Source organism: Neltuma alba, unplaced genomic scaffold (assembly GCF_004799145.2).
Source record: "Neltuma alba isolate B1F8T4 unplaced genomic scaffold, ASM479914v2 tig00012537_pilon, whole genome shotgun sequence".
NCBI classification, from domain to species: domain Eukaryota; kingdom Viridiplantae; phylum Streptophyta; class Magnoliopsida; order Fabales; family Fabaceae; genus Neltuma; species Neltuma alba.
Window position 1 is genome coordinate 7,814 of NW_021637002.1, and position 19,781 is coordinate 27,594.

General features: G+C 34.9%; 1 pseudogene; it reads left to right on the top strand.

Annotated features, from left to right (window-relative positions):
* Positions 1 to 6,549: 6,549 nt before the first annotated feature.
* On the top strand, positions 6,550 to 18,078 carry LOC114728508 (casein kinase 1-like protein HD16; annotated as a pseudogene).
* The last annotated feature ends 1,703 nt before the right edge of the window (positions 18,079 to 19,781 follow it).

Genomic DNA, 19,781 nt, shown 5'->3' on the forward strand with positions numbered 1-19,781 from the left:
TACATATTTTTTATTACAAAATTTGAATATATAAAATGTAACATATAACTAATTATACAAATTAACAAAAATTCTTCAAAATAATTTATTTAATGGTTTTTAAAATTATAATATGAAAAACCATAAATTTTTTTTTCTGGCACAGTAAACATTTCTAGCGGTTCAGAACCGCTAGAAATATTTCGTCAAATTTAAATTTCGCGCCAAACTTTCTAGCGGTTAAGAACCGCTAGAAAATTTTCCCGCCATTCTAAAAATTCAATTGGTGTGAAAATTTAATTTTCCAAATATTTCTAGCGGTTCTATAACCGCTAGTAATTTTCGCGCGCTACTGAAATTATTTAATTCCCGTTTAGCAGGTTTCTAGCGGTTACAAAACCGCTAGAAATTTTTTCCGGGGAAACTTTTCTAGCGGTTATAAAACCGCTAGAAACCTTTCCCCGGAAAAAATTTCTAGCGGTTTTGTAACCGCTAGTAATGTGTCTCCTTCAGATAATTTCTAGCGGTTCGTAACCGCTAGAAATGTTCTATCGTTTTGACCATGATGTGTAGCGGTTGAGATAACCGCTAGAAATTTTTTCTAACACCTGTTTTTCTAGCGGTTTCGTTAACCGCTACAAATGTTATTTGTAGCGGTTAAAACCGCTAGAAATGTAACACCATAACCGCTAGAATTAACATATTTTTTTGTAGTGATACATTAAAGGAGCATCGTTCTTAGGATAGACATCTGCTGTGATTTTATTAGGCAGTGCTAGATGATGTGGTGCTCTGGGGAATTTCTCGTGCTCCCAGTGAGCACGTCAAGGGCACCAAGGGCCAGGTGAGGGGTTTGCATTATCAACTTGAAGCGAAGAAAGACAATATTAAAGGAACATTGTGTAGAAAGACACCCAACACTCGCCGGCCAAAAAGAAAAAAATAAAGACACACTCGTGCCTTACTCTCAACTCCCCCAAAAACCTGACTGTCTGCCTCACTCTAACTCCCATGATGACGCCTAGCGGATTTAGGGATCAGTCCATGCAGTGAAGAGCTTCAAGGTCGCTGAATGTCAGTAGAGGCGAAGAGGTTGGGAGTCGGGACTGGAGTTGGTCTGTGTTTTTCATTGGCAATGCTTTTAGACTTGAGAGCTATTTAGATGAAACCATGACACAGAGAATAGTTTTTAGAGGATAAATTTTGAGGAGAATAACTTTTATAAAAAAGTGATTTTGAGAAGTGAGAGTGTTTGGATAGTTATTATTAGAAGTATTTTTTATATATACAAATTATTTAAAAAATATAAGTTAATATGATAATTAGATAAAAGATATATTTTAATATATTTTAATTTGAACTAATAAAATTGTTAATAATATATTTTTTACCAACATAATTAATAATACGTAAGATAATATAATTAATAAATAATTAATATGTGTATATATGTTTATAAGATATAAGATTAAATATGTTTATAAAAATAATTGAGAAATGTTAAAGTTATATTATTGTTGAAATCTATTTTGACAGACACAATCATACTCTCCAATTTGAACCAAAAGCAGAATGGATTCATTTTTTCTAAAACCATGGTTTTGGATTCCAAAACTATGATTTCAGTTCAAACCATAATTTTAGATTATTGACCTAAAATTAATACTGTTTAGGTGATATTCTATCCTAACCATGATTTTGCTTTCCAAATTATAGTTTTAAGAACCACCAAACAGGTTCTTGATTTCTTATAAACTTTTTTGGAGTTATTTAAAGTTATGCAGAAAGAGTTATAGGGTACTTTTCTTTTTTTAGGATCATTAAATGCAGTGTACAATTTTTCACCTACCACTGCCCACTGCATCCCCGCCAAAACATTGTCTGAAGGAAGCGCCGGGATTTGCATTTATGCTCGTTTAAAGTTTTAACTGAGCTGCCGGATTCCCCTCTCTCTTTCTTCTCCCTTCTTGCGCCCCTTCTCCCCTTCTCTAGCCGCCTGGTCTTCTTTTCTCCTGCCGTGCTTGGTGGCTGATCTCTGCATGCAAGGTCTGCATTTTCCTTCAAAAAAAATTTCTGAATAATCGGAGGTCTTCTTTCAGCTCAAAAATAAAAAATAAAAAATCGGAGGTCTTCTTCTCTGCGTACCAAGAGTTGGTTTGATATTTAGTTGAAAGCTTCTCCACCTCTTTCTCTACATCCTCACGTCTTCCTTTTCCTTGAGTAAATGGAGATGAAGGTTATGAGAAGGTTTTTACTCTTCTCCCATTTTGAACCAGGGTGTGCCACTTTTTCTTGCGACTTTTTGTTTTCCCTTGCACTTTCTTCTCTCAGCTAGCTCGCAGTGCCTTTTATGTGTGTTCCTTTTCCTTTTTTTTTTTTTTTGGGGACGAGTGATCTTTTGGATCTACGGAGGGCCTGGTTGTTTCAATAATTCTTCTTCATTTTGGTGTTAGTTTGCTAGAGAAATGAGGGTAGGATTTTAATTTGGAATAAAAAACCAACATTAAAACTAAAAACGCATGTGATCAGTTGATTACAATATCAAGAATTCTGTTCTGCTCTCCATTGAAACTCATGGCTTGTATGCTTGCCACTAAAAAATGGTTTCGATGTGTTTGTGCTTTCTGTTTTTCTTTTTCTTTTGTTTTTTTTTTGAATGATTGTGTTGGAGATACTAAAATGGATTGAGTGAAATAGTGATGAAATAAAGTAATTGGAATTGTTGGAACAGTTATCGGGAGATACTAAAATGGATTAAGTGAAATTGTTAGTCATTTTGAATTTTAGTGGGACAGTTATCGGGATGCATTTCCATGATGAGAGATAAAACAGGCTGAGTGACTGCTCCTTTTCCCCTATAAAAAAATTTCTCTCCAAAACTCTTGCTCTCTGTATTTGCTTGCTGTAGATCTTAAGTCAGACTTCGTATCTAGGCAAAAACATAGCCAATATCACCTCTAGTTACGTCCGAAAATCTCTCAGTGGATACAGGTTTTTCCTGTGGCCTCTATTTTTTTTTTTTACTGCTCCATTTATATTTCTTGATTTGAGTTTAGTTGGACAGTGATGAGATTTGCTTCAAATCCTCTCTTTTATTTTGAGTAATACAGAGTTGTTTGCTGCGTTCATGGAACCTGAAATTGAGTTACGTACAGAAAAAAGTGTAGACATGGAGGCATGAGATTCATAATAAGTGATAACAGAATGTTTAGTTTTTCGTTCTTGGGTAATGACGCCAAAAACAAGAAATTTGGACTTCCTAGAGAGGAAAGAAAAATCGTGCCGGGTCTGCAACCGGTACCGACCAGGCTGGAGGTTATCTTGAACCTCCAGAAGAACTTCGCCGGAGATGTCTCCCTTCCCCCACTTAGCAAAACGCAGCAGTTTTGCTAAGTGGTACTTAAAAAAAAAAAAAGGCTTTCTAGGTCCGTTGTAAACAATCCTGGCCCCCAATAAATTTTCAACTTCCAATTGAGGCAGAATTAGCCTTTGGCAACTTATCCAAAGGAGCTTCCTTGTATGATATGCTCTTCTTCTTGGCCAGCTTGCTCTGTTTTTCTTATTCTTAATTGCAATTGAAGAAGGAAGGCATATGATACTCATTTATTTTAAACCAAAAGTGAAAACATTTGATGTGTCCTGCAAATTGCACTTGTGGAAAACTATGCCTAACTTATTGGATATCTTCATTTGAGAATGGGGTTCTTTCCCCCCTTCCATTCAACATGTTCTATAACATAGACACAGGTAATAATGTTATTTGGCTAAAGGTTGATAACCTTGGTGAGTCATATGCGTTATTTTCTTCCACCTTCATTTGAACTGATAGTTTATAGATCAAAAAGTAGTTATGGTCAAGTTGAGGTAATTTGTTATATCTTATGGGACATATTAAACTACTTAAGTCAACATTTAGAATCTGTAAGATTATATTCTGTTGACATGTGAGACTGATTCAGTTTTGGCGTTTGCAATTAGATAATGTTGGGATTAAGTTGATCAATGCAATTCCACGTTTCACGGCAGGCCTATTGCCTCTGACTGAGTTAGATGCGATGATCGACTCACTCAATATTTGGTTTGAGTTTGCTTTTATATATTTGTAACAAATTGCTTTGTGTTTGGACCTCTGGTTTCATGTTTCTTTGTTTGCTGTTAACTTTGACCTAAAAAGATCATGTTTTGTTGTGTCATACATGACCTTGTTCAGCCAGTTTGCTCCATCATCTAGGTTTTGAATGCCTTTATTAAAAATATAATCTGAGTTAATAACTTACACCCTTAATGTGTAACTTTAAGGAACACACGTGGCTTTTGATTTTCCTGATTCATCTTGTGCTTCTCTTTGTAGGCTGGATTTAGATCCATTGTAAGCGCCAGCAAAGACTTGCAATTTTCAGCGGGGAGGTTCAAGTTTATTAGTCTATTCTTTATTTTTATGTTACGTTATTTGCTGAAATATAGCTGTATTGAAGTTAAATCTGATTGGTTTTTTTTCTTTTAGGGAGGGGGGTTGTTTACGATCAGGTATTGATAATCCTAGGTGATGTTGAATGGTTAAACACTGTTGTACGACGAGTATAGTTAGGCATTGCTGTTTTTGATGATATTGTTGTCCATTTTCTGGTTTTTCAATCTCTTACCAGATATTTGATGAGAAACTTGAGGAGGTATATACTACTATTCTGGTACTTAATATAATTGGGGTTTTGGTCCTAAATATAAGACCATGAAAAAAAAAAATTCTAGTAGAGGAGACAGGATCATAAAAAAAAAAAATTATGTAATTTTGAAAGCAGAATGAAATGAGGGAAAACTGAACAAATGAGAAACTGGAAAACGGCGGAGAAGTATAAAGTGAATGTTTGCAAAACACCCACTCAATGACTCCACTAAATAATACTCCTCCACTCCTTAATACTTCTTAATATAAGATCTATTTAACTAATTTGATTAGATTAAAGAAGTTAGGTAAGTTAGTTAATTATAAAAAATTATTTAACTAATTAACTAAGTTTTTCTTAAAATACTATGATCATTTTTCTTGATATCCTCCCTCCTTCTTTTACTTGATTATATGTTTATAATGCATCTAAACTTTCAGTTTGCAAGGCACCCACCAAACACCCAAATGTCCCTCCCCTAGTGCTCCATGTCTCCTCTCGCGTGACACCTTTTTGTTTTGCACAGATTCCCATTCGATCTACTCTGACCGTTTTGTTGGTCATTGCAAGTCTTCAGTGCCTGGCCTTTTCTCGTCTGCTCCCGACTGGTAAGAGATAAACTAGTTCTAAACCTCTTCTCATACCCGCGGAGCAAATCCAAGCAGAGCATAAAAGTCGAGCTCTTAAAAAGTAAATTAAATAAAAAATTTCTCCTTTTACGTTATGTTTGGTACGGGGTTTTCGGAGGGGAGGGGAGGGAAGTTGCTCCCCTCCCCTTGTTTGGCTGGTATAATTTTTTAGAAGGGGAGGGGAGCTCCTCCCCTCCCCTCGTTTGGTTAAGATGTTTTTTAAAGAGGGGAGAGGTTTTTCTCCCCTCCCCTTCCCTTCTAGCCTCCCCTCCAAAAGTGGGGTTTTTTGGAGGGGAGACGAGAGATGATATTTTAATTCCTTATATGCCCTTTTGATTTGTTAACTTCTAATCAGTCATAAACATTTCTACATAAGAGAGTTCTTTTGAGCATCTAATAAGAGGTTATTAAGATAATTATCTCCAAAATTAGTAAGCATTTGTAAACTTTTTTTCTCTTCTTCTAGTTCTAAGAGGCCGTTGGTATTTTCTTTCACCTTCAAGGTCTTTTCTCTGATTGAAATCTATCACTTGTGAGTTTTTGTCTTGATATTTTATAAGTGTGTGACTGTATCTTGTAAATCAAAATTAGTAAATTGTATTATATATATATATATAGTTATATCTTAACAAAATAAAAAGTGAGAAAATTCATTTAAATTTTATGAGGCTAAAATAGTCAATTTTTTATTAGAACAAAATAAGGTATTATTAAAATTGCTCCCTCCCCTCCCCTCCAATCAATCCAAACAGGAGATCATTAAAATCCCTCCCCTCCCTTCCCCCTCCCTCCCCTCCCCTCCCCTTCCCTTTGTAGCTACCCTCCCCTTTCCTCCCCTCCCCTTCCCTTGATTAAAATCCCTCCCCTCCCCTTCCCTCCGTCGAGCCAAACATAGCGTTACAGTTTTACATTTTAACTTTTTCCAATTTCCCATTCACCTCTTGCCCTGATCCCATCATCCATCGCCGCCGTCGACTTCCGGGGTCCTTCCATCCTCCTCAATCTTTCCCCGGTCTTTAGAGACCTATCCTCCCCTCTGTTTTTATTTCCTCACTCTATATTCATTGATCTTTTATCTTTGGAAGCATTCCCTCCGGTTCATCTCCTCCCCCCGGCCCCCCAAAATTAACTCTTTTTCCCCTTCCTGAGAGTGAACGGCTAGTTGAGTGGGCAGGGGCTGAGCAGCAGCAACCTCATCCGAAGGAGCAATTGTGAGAAGGTAAAGGAAGAGAAGAGCGGTAGCAGAGCCAGTGGTGGAAGAAACAGCGGAGGGGAAAATGGGTCTTGATGATAGTGATGATAGTGGTTCTTGGAGCAGCGATAAGTTCGATGCTGGTGAAGATAAGCAGGACACCCCTCCTTTCCCTGAGGTTTGTATTATGTTGTCTTATGAAGTGTAATGCATTTTAAGCAACTTCTTTTGGACACTTTTAACATAGGAGCTCCTTTATATAAAAATCATAATTTGAATTGACTGCGTAGTCTTATACCACATTCATAGAAAGCTTAAATGGATGCTTTCTTTTGCTTCTAGTTTTTAGCGTAAACCAGAAGTTGCCAGAAGTTGTGTATTCTTTGGATGAAGTCTTTCTGTTGACACAGAAAGGTTGAAAGTAAAACACTTTACGGCCTCTGACTTTTGGACTGTTACTATACCATTGGGTTTAATTGTCTCACATGTACTCTTTTTTGTTGTTATCCCATTGGTTTGGAGGCACAACGCTCCTCAGAATTCGTTTTTATTTTTTTTATTGAGCTTTTTTTTTTAGTTGCAGGATTAAAGGTAATTACCTTTTGGTTTCTATAATTACCTCCCCCCCTTTTTTCCATGGTTACTTTCTGAAAAATTTCCCATTTTCCTATGCTATTTTACTCGTTATGGTGACAGGTTCAAGTGGGCGGTTCCCCTTTGTATAAAGTAGGGAAAAAGCTAGGGGAGGGTGGACTTGGACAAGTATATGTTGGTCGCCGTGTTAGTGGCGAAAATATGAACGAGACAACTGGACCTGAAGCTGTGGAGGTATAACTCTCCTGCCATTATTGGATAAGTGGTGATATTTTTTTTAAAAAAAAATTATTATCTCTTAGTTTAATGTCTGAAAAGCTCAGCTTTTATCTTTTTTATCTTTTTCAGGTTGCATTGAAATTTCAGCATAAAAGTAGTCAAGGATATGAATATGGACCACCAGAGGAGTGGCAAGTATACGAGTGAGTTAGATAGATGGTTGATTCTTTTTATTCTTCCCCTTTCTTTCTTGATTCTTAATTCTTTTTTTTTTTTCGTTAGTTGTTTCTTGGGGTAGATTGGTGTTTATGATTGATCATACAATAAAAATGCTTTGGAATTTCTCCAGCGCTCTAGGTGGCAGCCATGGTGTGCCAAGAGTATACTACAAGGGTAGGCAAGGTGGCTATTATATCATGGTATGTGACTTGGTCATTTTCCTCATTTTTGGTTCTAAGTTTTGGGGTTGCTAAATTGGTTTTCTTCTATCTAGTTTCACCTTTCACCTTGTATGTTTGAAGATTGCCTCTGTGACTTGAGACCTTTATGCTTGCAGGTTATGGATATGCTGGGACCTAGCTTGTGGGATGTGTTGATTAACACTTATATGTGAGTTGGCCTACACACACTAAACGTCCGTTTGGATTGGATGGGATGGGAAGGGAAGAAAAGCTGAAAAGTAGGGCAGGGAGAAAATGGAGAGAAAAGAGGGAAAAAAAAAAGGGCAAATAAAATAACTAAAATAAATGTATTTAAAATCAAATTAAATTTCACAAGGAAAGACCATATTAGCATTAACATCATCAAATTATTTGGTGAAAATATATTTTCATGATGTTAATTTCAAAACCAAATAGTTTAATAAAAATGTTTTTTCTTTTTGCCTAAGTTAGATGTATTTTTCTTAGTTGATAAAAGATGTTAACCAAATGTTATTTTAAAATCACATTTCTTTTCCAGAAAATCCCAAAAAAAAAAAAAATCATTTTAAAGTTCCAAAAAGCAACTAACAAATAGTTTCTGTTTTAGAATTTTAAAATTGGATTTTCCCTTTCTTTTCAGTCTGAGGCAGCTTAGATAAATCCCTCGTTTCAAATTTAATTGGGCACATGGGAACTTAACTTCCTGCATCCCATTATCTATGTGCAATAATCTTCATGCAAACCATGTTTAATCAATCAGGAATTTATCCCCAATTTTCCCAAATTTCCTCTCAATTAATTAAATAACAAGGTTTACTATGGGAAAGCGAGAGTGATAGAGTGGTCAGAGCAGAGGCAGTGTTTTCCTCCTATTTTCCTTAGTTTTATCTCCGTCCGAACCAATCCAGACGACGTAAATGTATGCTTTGTGCCAACCTTTTTGAAATTTACAATTTGTAAGTTTAGTTGTTGTGAATTCCAGAATGTCCGTTCAAATGATTGCATGCATTGCAGTTGAAGCTATATCCATATTTGAGAAGATGCATTCTCAAGGGTAATTCCCTCTATTTTAGTCATTTTTTATTCTGTGATGAGGGGGTGGTTCTGCTTGCCACTGTGTGTATTTGAAAATCAATGCATTATTTCTTATTCTCGCAGCCTTTTGATAGATCAATATCTACTTAAACAATGTAGGTATGTGCATGGGGATGTGAAGCCTGAAAATTTTCTGCTTGGTTCTCCGGGGACCGCAGATGAAAAGAGGCTGTTTCTAGTTGATTTTGGATCAGGTACTTTTAGGTAGTTCAATTAGTGTTTTGTGACTTTCCCCATCTTATTGCAGCATTTAATACTCAATTTTTTTGGCCTGTAGCCTCTAGATGGCGGGATGAATTAACAGGTTCACATGTGGAGTATGACCAAATGCCAGGTTACTTTAGGTATATCCGATTGAACTTTAATCATATAGAAAAGTTCACCTAAATGAGTTTTTCTATCTTCATGTTTACAACTTTTATCCACATTTAGCATAACATTATACCCTATCACTATTGTATATATTTCATGTGAATATGATTGATATGAAAAATTTAATGAACTCAAAAAAATAAGTAGGATAAGCAAAATTAAATAAGATAGGATAAGAGAAGTAACTGGGGTTTACGAGCATGGGTTTGAGGGATAAGAAAGTATTCAACATGAGTAAAGCCACGGAGGTGGTAACATGGAGGTTTTCTTACCACCTTCCCTTGTAAAAACTCTTTTTTCCTTTTTTGTTAATTAATCTCCGGGTCTTTTTAATTATAGTTTCATGATTTTTAATTAGGCTCCTTCCTTTATTTCTTTTTAAGTCCTTTGTAGTTTTAAAAAAATTATTTGTTAACTTTATTCTTTAAAATTAATTTCATTTTTAAATTAATAATTATATAATTGGACAAAATAATTAATATAGTCATTTAGTACTATAAATTATTTATAATTATATTCTAATTTTAGAAAATTTTATTATTATCATTTGAATTTTATAATTATGAAAATTAGAACTGAAAAATAAATAATATATATGTTTAACTAAAACTTTAAAAGAATATTAACATGAGATTATTATAATAATTTATTATTTATAGAATAAAGAATAGAAACTACAAGGAAAACAAAAAGAAAAAAAGTATGAGGACATGCGAAAATAAAAAGAAAAAAATTATAGGGAGCTGATTAAAATTGGATTGACGTGCATATTAATTATCCTAAAATAAGATAAGTGGGATTTTGATGTTATGGACACAAATGTTGCATTTTTTTCCTTAAAATGATTTATTTTTTTTTGAAAAATTGTAAAAAAAAATCCAAATCTCCATCATTCCCCCCAATATCATGTCATTTTCTCGCCCTTAAAATGTCATATAAATATCATTTTATGTACATGGGAAAAAAACAGAAAAAGACATTTGGGAGGGCATTAGAGGCCCCTTACCCACTATGGCTTCCTGACTCATGATGTTCCATTTGTTAGGGGCACAATCAGCTATGCGAGTGTGCACGCACATTTAGGGAGAACTGCCAGCAGGAGGGATGATCTGCAATCCCTTGCTTATACCTTGATTTTCCTTCTTCGAGGTCATCTCCCTTGGATGGGGTGCAAGGTTAGACATCTTTTAAATTAGTTTTGGTGTTCTCACCACTTCCTTCGGAAGATTAGTTTTTAAAATGTTGTTGTCAGGGAGAAGAAAGTGGGTTTTTGGTTTGCAAGAAGAAGATGGAAATAACTCCAAAGCTCTTATGTGGTTTCTTTCCCGAGCCTTTTAGGCATTTTGTTGAACATGTAGTAAATTTGAAGTTTGATGAAGATCCTAACTACGCAAAATATATTTCTCTCTTTGATGGGATTGTTGGTCTAAATCCACATAGTAGACCAATTAATACGGAAGGTGCACAAAAGGTATTGATGATCTTTTTCACTATTGCGAGTTTGAATTGTATGGTGTCAACATTGAATTCTAAGGTATCATTACTCTAGGTGAAGCTCATTGGTCATAAGAGAGATCGTTTGGCCATGGAAGAAGAGGATGAACAACCAAGAAAAAAGTTACTAATGGATCTACCAGCAACACAGTGGATAAGTATATTTACTGCTCGCAGACCCATGAAACAAAGGTATATATTCCTACATAAACCTATATAAGTCTTAAGCCATGCTGCTTTCTGGTGAGCTAGCTATCCAAATTTATAATTTTTTTCTCCAAATTTATAACTTATAAATACATCAATGTTTCATTTATTGTTGATTTCTACATATTATACATTGATTGATTGGGACGAAGGACACCATCTAACTTCTAACTTGTAGGGTGTGATGAAATTGAGTCATGTGGAGCTAGTACTCCCTACAAAGGCACCTTGCGCCAACTTAATAGACTTGAGAGCTTGGTTAATGAGATTCAAAGATAAAATCAATATTATCTAATCTATCCAATTTATTTAAATCTAATATTCAAATAATTAAAACAGGGAATAATAATAATAATAATAATGATAATAATAATAATAATAATAATAATAATAATAATAATAATAATAATAATAATAATAATATCATCATCGTCGAAGAAGAAGAAGTTGGGGTTTAATCCCCTTGACGTAAGGTTGGTTGGGGCTTAGCCTTTCCTTGTTACCAAAAAAAAAAAAAAAAAGCCACTTTAGCCTTGTTACCCAAAAGGCCACTTTAGCTCGGGAATGTTGCTTCTGTTTGTTTCTTTCTTCCACGAATTTTAGATGGATTTGAGATAGAGTAAATAAATCTACGTTTGTTTGTTTCTTTAAACTTTCAATATTGAGCTACGAATTTGAGATAGAGTAAAAGTAATGAAACTATGATATTTTGTGGGTAATGAGAATATTGTTAAAGCAAGTGGATCACTTAAAAAGCAATGTTTAACCATACCACTTCACGTAATAATCAAGAGAATAAAGAATAAAGGGGAGAATTGATACAAATATATGATAAGTACTACTTTACGCCTCAACTTTCTGCCTCATTCTATCCCAACAAACACCTCTCTATCTCATTATATCGTGCGATAAAGACAAAGAAAAGAGATTGATTATCGGAAAGGCAATACTATTTCCTTGCCTCTCGGTGTTTTGACTCCCTTTGAAATACATTGCCTTCTCAAGAAACATTAACTTCAGTTTCAACATTTATCATTTGTGAGTCGTGTACGACCTCCTCTTGTGTGCTAATGCCTAGGGTTAATAAATGTGGTACATCACTCGTGTTAGTCGAGTTAGTTCATTATGTTGTAGTTTCAAGTATTTTGTGACATTTGTTGATCAACCCACTAACAATTCCTAAAATATAGAAGCAAAGTCCAGTTTGGTTTCAAACTTAATGGCAATTTCTGATTCTTTACTACCTAAGGAAGGCCAACTTATATAGAAATAATAAATTTAAAATTTTCTTGTAATATAGGTATTCTTATATTCTGTCATTTCTCAATAGAACACAATGCAGAGAAGTCTTGTATGTAGCATCTAATCTAGGAATCCTTTCCGGTGAACAAGGTAGTGGAAAATGAGCCATAGCAGAGAGCATGCATTCTGATTTGTAGAGATTATCATCAGATAGGAAAACAATATGCTCCTTCATAACCTTAATGACTTTAGGATAATCATTCTCATGAATTTGAAGAATAGGAGTGCAATGTGATGAATTTGAATGAATTTGAACACCTGGATCGTCAAGATTTCCAACACAATGATCACTTTCGTTGGTCATTAATTCAAAATCTTGATTCAATTCAGGATTCTTGCCTGTAGATTTCACAATGATTTCTTTCAATTCAGCCTCCCCTTCTTAATACTGACAGCAAAAACCGTGGAGAGAAAGATTAGCTTGATTATTGAGAATATCTGGAATGCCTTTCCAACAGATAACATACGATGATGGAATGACCTCGGTGGGATGGTAACTATTGTGTTGTAATAGGAACAGCCTCATCTTGAAGAATCTCATGTATGACGAGATGAGAGTTCTTGTTTGCTTCAACTATCGAAGTGTTCATAGGAGCCTGTTTCATAGGAGCGAGCTTGTTGCAAGGAATATGCTAGTAGCTCCATTTTGGTGTCCTAGTGTACTGACTATTGATTCCTCTAAAAGCTTTTCACTTATTTCATTAGATTCTTGCTTTGGTGTCACTATGTTGTGATTTGCTGATTGCTGAACAAAGGCATTTAATGATTCAATTCATCTCATCCATGATCTATCTTAGCTTTGAATTGTTCTTTCATGAGTTGTCGCTCATCAACTTCATCCTCATGTTGATAATAATTAGCATACTCATTACTATGGGCAGCATAACATATGCAATCTATGGATAATGATCTCAAACATATTCATACATTTTGGCCATGGTATTGGTTCTGGGACATACTTCTCTTTCAACTCTGCCTTCATTTTATCTTTTGATAGGAGGTTGTTCTAGCTGCTCCATGTTGCTCCATGTTTCGTGCCAGTCCCACAAGCTTCATCTTTGCAAAGTGACTATTATGCTAGCCAGTCTAGGAAGACACTAGGATTTAGTCTTCCATCAAATTCCGGGGTGTCCTTGGGTAACCTTGTAAAGTTTCCTTGACTATTCCTAACACTTACAAAAAAAAAAACACTTTCAGCGACGACTTTCGGCGGTGACAAATAATTTCGCCTCTCAAAGTTGACTTTCAGTGGCGACATTTTGTCGCCGTAGAAAATACCTTCAGTGGCGACACAAGATAGTTGCCCCTGAAAGTACTTTCTGCGTTATAAAATGTCTCCGCTGAATGTGTTTTTCAAATTTCTTTTATTATTTTTATTAAAGATTATTATATTTATATCATAATTGTTTTTATTGATATAATTAACTCTAAATAACCAAAGCTTTATTTATGTATTATTATGTTTAGGGGGAGAGTTAGAGAGAGATAATGTGGTGAGTGAGAGAGAAAGGAGGAGGTAGAATGGGTTGGGTGTGTATGAGATAGAGATGTTATAATTATATATGTAAGACAGAATTAAGAATGTGCGTGAGGAATGGGATGCAAGCATACATGAGAGAGACATGTACATTTGAGAGATAAGGAAAGATGGGAAGGTAGTGAGAGATAGAGTGTGTGAGAGAGAGATGTAATATGTAATTAAAATATAATTGAAAGTGAGATGGTGTGTGTGAGAGCAATGCATTATAATTGAAAGGGATAGCATAGTTAAGTTTGAGGGAGAGATGATTATAATTAAATTAGTGTGAGTACACTGTGGCAACTTTTTTGGTCGCCGCTAAATATATGACCTTTAATGGTGATGTTATCACTAAAGCGTTCACTTTCAGCAGTGACTTTTTAGGGTCACCGCTGAAAATAGACTTTCAGTGGCGACTATTAGTGTCGTCCCTAAAGTCTGACTTTTAGCGGTGACTTTCTAATGTTGGCATTGAAAGTATAATTTAGTAATATATATTTTATTTTACAATAATAATAAACAAGTTCAATTCAGCTTAATGGCAAGAAGATTGGACATGTAAGGAGGTAGTCACGAATTCGAACCTTGAAGAAAACACATTTAAGGTGAAAATATTTGGACAGTGACATGATAACGAGAGGGTGACGTGGCAACGATGTGAAGGTGGCTAGTGATGACATGGCATCTGGTTGGCAATGATGTGGCGTTAGTAAAGCTAAGTTTTCTTAGGCATCACTTTCTGCTGTGACAAAAAAGTAGCCGCTCAAAGTCACTTTCGTTTGTCGCCATTAAAAGTTCTTTCAGCAGCGACAAAAAAATCACCGTTGAAAGTCACTTTCAGTGGTGACAAATGTCGCTGTTGAAACTTCTAAAAGTTGTCGCTGGCTGACTTTTTTTGTTACTGCTGAAAGTTTTCAGCCACGGTCATTACGGCAACGACTTTTTAGCGGCGACAAGTCACCACCGGTGACTTTTATACTTTCAGCGGCCACTTTTTGTCGCAGTTGAAGGTCAATTTTTTTGTAAAGTTTGGTTCACACTTACGAGGATGTGGTCGATTAGGCGCATAACCATTCATTTCAATGGCATGACCAAAGCGCTTAGCACCTTTTACGCCCCATAGGTTGATCATGCATATATGACTACTCATTTCTATAAAATGGCTTTATATTCTTTGGTCTTTCTAAACTCCTCTTTTTGATGCATATGGGCTAAGGTCCAAATTTGCGTCCAAAGTATTATGGAAAAAAATTTGTGACTATGTGTTAATAGTCAACCTCAATTTTATAATTTTAACAATTTTTGAAGGCTACCATTTTAAACTTTCACACAAATTTGCTAAAACAAAAAATAAAAAAAAAAACTTGGGGCAAATTTGCGCAATGATTTTCTCGACCCTACTTTCCATCTTTCCTTTACTTTAAATATTTGAGTCATGACATGGATTTAAGAGCAAAAGGCTTGAACTTTACCCTAAATTCTTGCATCTAAGATAGGGCTCTAGAAATGAAAAAATTAGGTTTTTATGTGGGGGTGGTTTTAGGGTTCTTGCTAGATTGTGCGGAACATGAACATGATGGTGGTGGTTGTTTTGACTGGGAAAACAATTGGGGTTTTTCGGGTCTTTTGGTGAGTGTCTCTGGGTCTTTATGTGAGTGTTTCTAGCTCCTTGCTTTGATAGTTACCAAGCACAACACACACACACACACACTCGGAGCAAAGGAGATTTTAGGGAGAATGATAAAAACAGAGAGAGATTATGAGGGAGAAATGGAGAAACAAAGAGGAATGGAAGGAGAAACAGACAGAATGAGGGGAGAAGATAGAGACTGATACTAAGGGCAGATTAGGGATAACAAAATAGAATTTAGGGAGGGAGTGAGAGAATCTAAAAGGGAGGGGATTTCATAAGCTCAAATTTTTATTCATCCAAAAGTCTCCAATACATGCGTATGCTTGCTACCCTATCCTATTATAACTTAAGCAAGATCCAATTTGGTTTCTTTACGAGAAGGAAACTCATAACAAATTGCTAATACTTAGGGAAAAGCCAAGCGTAGAAATAATAAATTTAAAAATTTCTTCTAATATAAGTATTCTTATATTCTTTATGCCAGTCTTTTCCGTTCCAAGACTTTATTTCCCAAGATTTTCATGTGTGTTTGCTCTGTTGTTCAACCGTGTTACCAAATTAGACCCAAAATCCAAATCCAGATCCAGATCCAATTTAGACCCATAATCCCTTAAATGTGTATCTCTTGGTTATTCTTGGCTCTTATTTATGTGTGTATATGTTACCTTTCGTGAATTGCACCTTCCGAACATGAGAAGAAGTAAATGATGATCTCCTGAAGCACCTATTGCATAAGTCTATACTAGATGTCCCAAAGATGCGCCTAGTCTACTTTGTCAGCGAATCTTGATTTGAGCACTCAAGTTCTCATCCACCCTCACAATCCTTCTCGTGACTTGCCTATTGCCCCGAAAAAGGTGTACTTACTTGCACCCTCCCCACTGTGGATTTGACATGACCTCTATCTTGCCCATTGTGTACTTGTACCTATCCCACGCCTCTAGTGCCTTTTTTACTTCCTTAGACTCAGGAGATGGAGCGCTAGAATTAATGCTTTAGAGAATGTCTTACGTTACCTAAAAGGGCGTTGTGTCTTTGTAATTGGAAATTTGGTACCTTTTTTTTTTTTGTGTTGGGGGCGGTTGTATAGATAATATAGGAATATTGTATTAGATTTAGTTAAGAGTTAGTATTGATTAGCATTGATTCTTGGCTGTGTATATAAAGCATTATAACCTACACTCAGCATTGTAACTTTCATTTGTGTTTCATTTATTTTCTGCATATCATATGTATATTTCATGATTATTGTTAGGATATATTTAAATTTGTGATTTATCCTACATTTACCCTACCTCTCTTGGATGGGTTATATATTGTACTCTCCTCTATTCTGAATAACTCAGATTACTAATGCAGAGAAATGTTTTCACCCTTTATTTTCTCAGTACCCAAGTTAACCACTTTCTTTACTTTAATCTCTAATCTCCCCAACCTATCTGATCTAGCTTTTGAGCTCTTGTATTAAGCATTAAGCGCCGGTGTTTGTGTCTGAAGGGTGCTTGTATTTTCACTGCAGATATCACTACGATGTGTCAGATGCAAGGCTTTCCCAGCTTATCCAAAAGGGAAATGAGGATGGCTTTTATATAAGCTGTGTGGCTTCATGTTCCAACCTATGGGCAGTAATCATGGATGACGGTTTCAAAAAACAAGTTTATGAACTCTCTCCTTACTTTCTTCATGAGGTAGTAATGATATTTGGGGCATGTGACTAGTAAATGTTCATATACCTTTGAGACAGCAACAGCATCCTTAAGAGTTCATTAATTAGTAGTAATAAGTAGTTTGCTGTTGTTTGTTGTTTTTTACTGTTGAAGGAGTGGATAATGGATCAGTGGGAAAAAAATTACTACATCACTGCACTAGCTGGAGCTAAAAACGGGAGCTCATTAGTAGTAATGTCCAAGGGTTAGTTACTCTAATATATGTTTTGTTTTTTTTGGTGGATTATTATGCTTCTGTGCATTAGCCTTCTAAAAAATTTGCCTCCCAAATTTATAATTTTTTTTCTCCAAAATATTTCCTATTCATTATTCAAGAGGTCCATAGTTTCAGATAAAGATTAAAGAGCTAGTGGCATTTGTTACAAACTAAACTAGTTTCCTGACCTAGTTAATGTATTCTAGGCACACCATATGTACAACAATCTTTCAAAGTTAGCGATTCATTTCCTTTCAAGTGGATTAACAGAAAATGGAGTGAGGTGGGTACCTCAGGGGTGAGGTGGGCTTCCATGTTACTGCAATGGGTACCTCAGGGGTGAGGTGGGCAGTAGTTATGTCACAGGATGCAAGATTTCGCGATCAGGTCATGCTTATGCTTTCCCTTTACTATTTTTATTTATATAATAATGTTAGTCTTGGTTGAAAAAAAATAACCAATGACTAATTTTTCAGGTGGTTGAACTTGATTTTATTTATCCCAGCGAAGGGATTCGCAGGCGTTGGGACAGGGGATATACAATAACATCAGCAGCAGCTACTGACGACCTGGCTGCGTTTGTTCTTAGTGTGCCAAGGAGGAAACTTGCTGCAGATGAAAGACAAGAGACCCTCAGGACCGGGCTTTTTCCTAGCATGCATGTGAAGGTGGGACTTGGGACTTCTGTTATTCCTAGTTTGTGCTTAATCTTTTGTTTCTTGCACGAACATGTTATGATCGGTTTTGCACATGTTATGATCGTTTTTGCAGGACAAATGGGCAAAGAACCTTTATATTTCATCAATTTGCTGTGGGAGAACTTTTAATGTTTGAATGGGAGGAAAACTCCTAGATATAGCAAATTTTTTTGGCTATTTACGGTAGCTTTTCTTAAAATATGAAGTGGCTTTTGGTTCAAGAAATTTTTGTTGACTAGGCTGAGTCATTAGGATTGGTAATCAAAAGACAAAAACTGTTGATGGTAATTATTAGTTATGGCCGAGAAGACAATGAAATAGCAAAATGTTCACCCTGATAATAATGGACCGGGGGTTAAATTACAAAATGTTTATAAAGTTTTTTTTTTTTATAAATTTTTGCACATGTTTGTACTAAATAAAATACTTATTGGTCAATTATTACTTTTTCTTTTCAATATTTAGAATGCATGGAAAGTTTTCTATTTTATTTTACCAATTCAATTTCACAAATATTTTTATTTTTGGCGATTATATAATTTTCTTTATTAAGTTAATGCAAAATTATTAAAGACTTCAATTCTAATTCTGGACTATGATTGAATAGAAAGATATACTAAAAACTGAAGCAAGGTAAAGGAAAAATCTCAATTAAATTTAGCTAAAATCTAGCTTCGAATTTCTAATGACATTATTCTCCCAAATTTTTTTAGAGCAAAAGAGACTTTGACCCAATTACACATATCTTATACATTTTCATTAAATTAAAATTTAAGTAACAAAGACGTGTCTTGTGAGATACATTTAAAAAGTTTGAATTATAACATATAAGAATTTCCAAAATTATGCCATTTTATAATATAATTGAAAATATTTTCAGCTAGTATACAAGTTTTAATAACTAAACCAAGTTAAACGTGACTTATTAAAAATAAAAAATTTGGTATTTATAAAATGAATTAAATTGGTAATATGATAATCCATTTAACACAATAATCCATTAAAAAATATTAAAACATGTATTAAATTTTTTTAATTTTATATTAAATAATAATTACTTATTTGGTTCTAAATATAAAACTCTTTTTGTATTGTAATTTACACTACAAAAGGGGTTTAGGATTGGAGGATTATTAAATAATATCTGTCTTAAAAGCATTTTGACCAAACAGCAAGTGTGTTAGGATTAAGGTTTTGATGATAATAAAGTAAGAAATTTGTGTTTCAGTATATTGATCGATCATCTGATAGATAATATCTCTGTACAATCAAGTAACTCAATAGAAACTTTGATCGATAACTTGTTAGATAATGTGTTGATCGATCATTATTAACTTAGTTATGTATAAAAGTCTGGAGTAAATTATCGATCACTTGATCGATCATCTTCGGTCAGATAAAGAGATATAAATATGATAGGCATTTATTGATAACATGATCGATAAACAGATTATCGATGAGAAGACGGATAAATGGTAATGCGCTTTACTCATTCTATGTTTTGCTTTAGTCACCATTTATCGATCAGTCATTTATCGATAATATGATCGAACATTGCTTCATAACACTCTCTGCATGTAGGTACTTATTTCAGTAGCTTATCGATCATCTGATTGATCAGCAAATTATCGATCATATGATCGATTATCGGTACATCGTTCTTAAATCATGGTTCTTTGATCACCGGACCGATAATCAAATTATCGATAATGTGATCGATCACCGCACTTCATGTTTGCCTTGCTTTTCACATAACGTGATCGATAAATCAGTTCTTTGACTTTGCAGGATTAAATCTCTGTGTTCTACTTTACCGATCACTTGATCGATCATTCATTA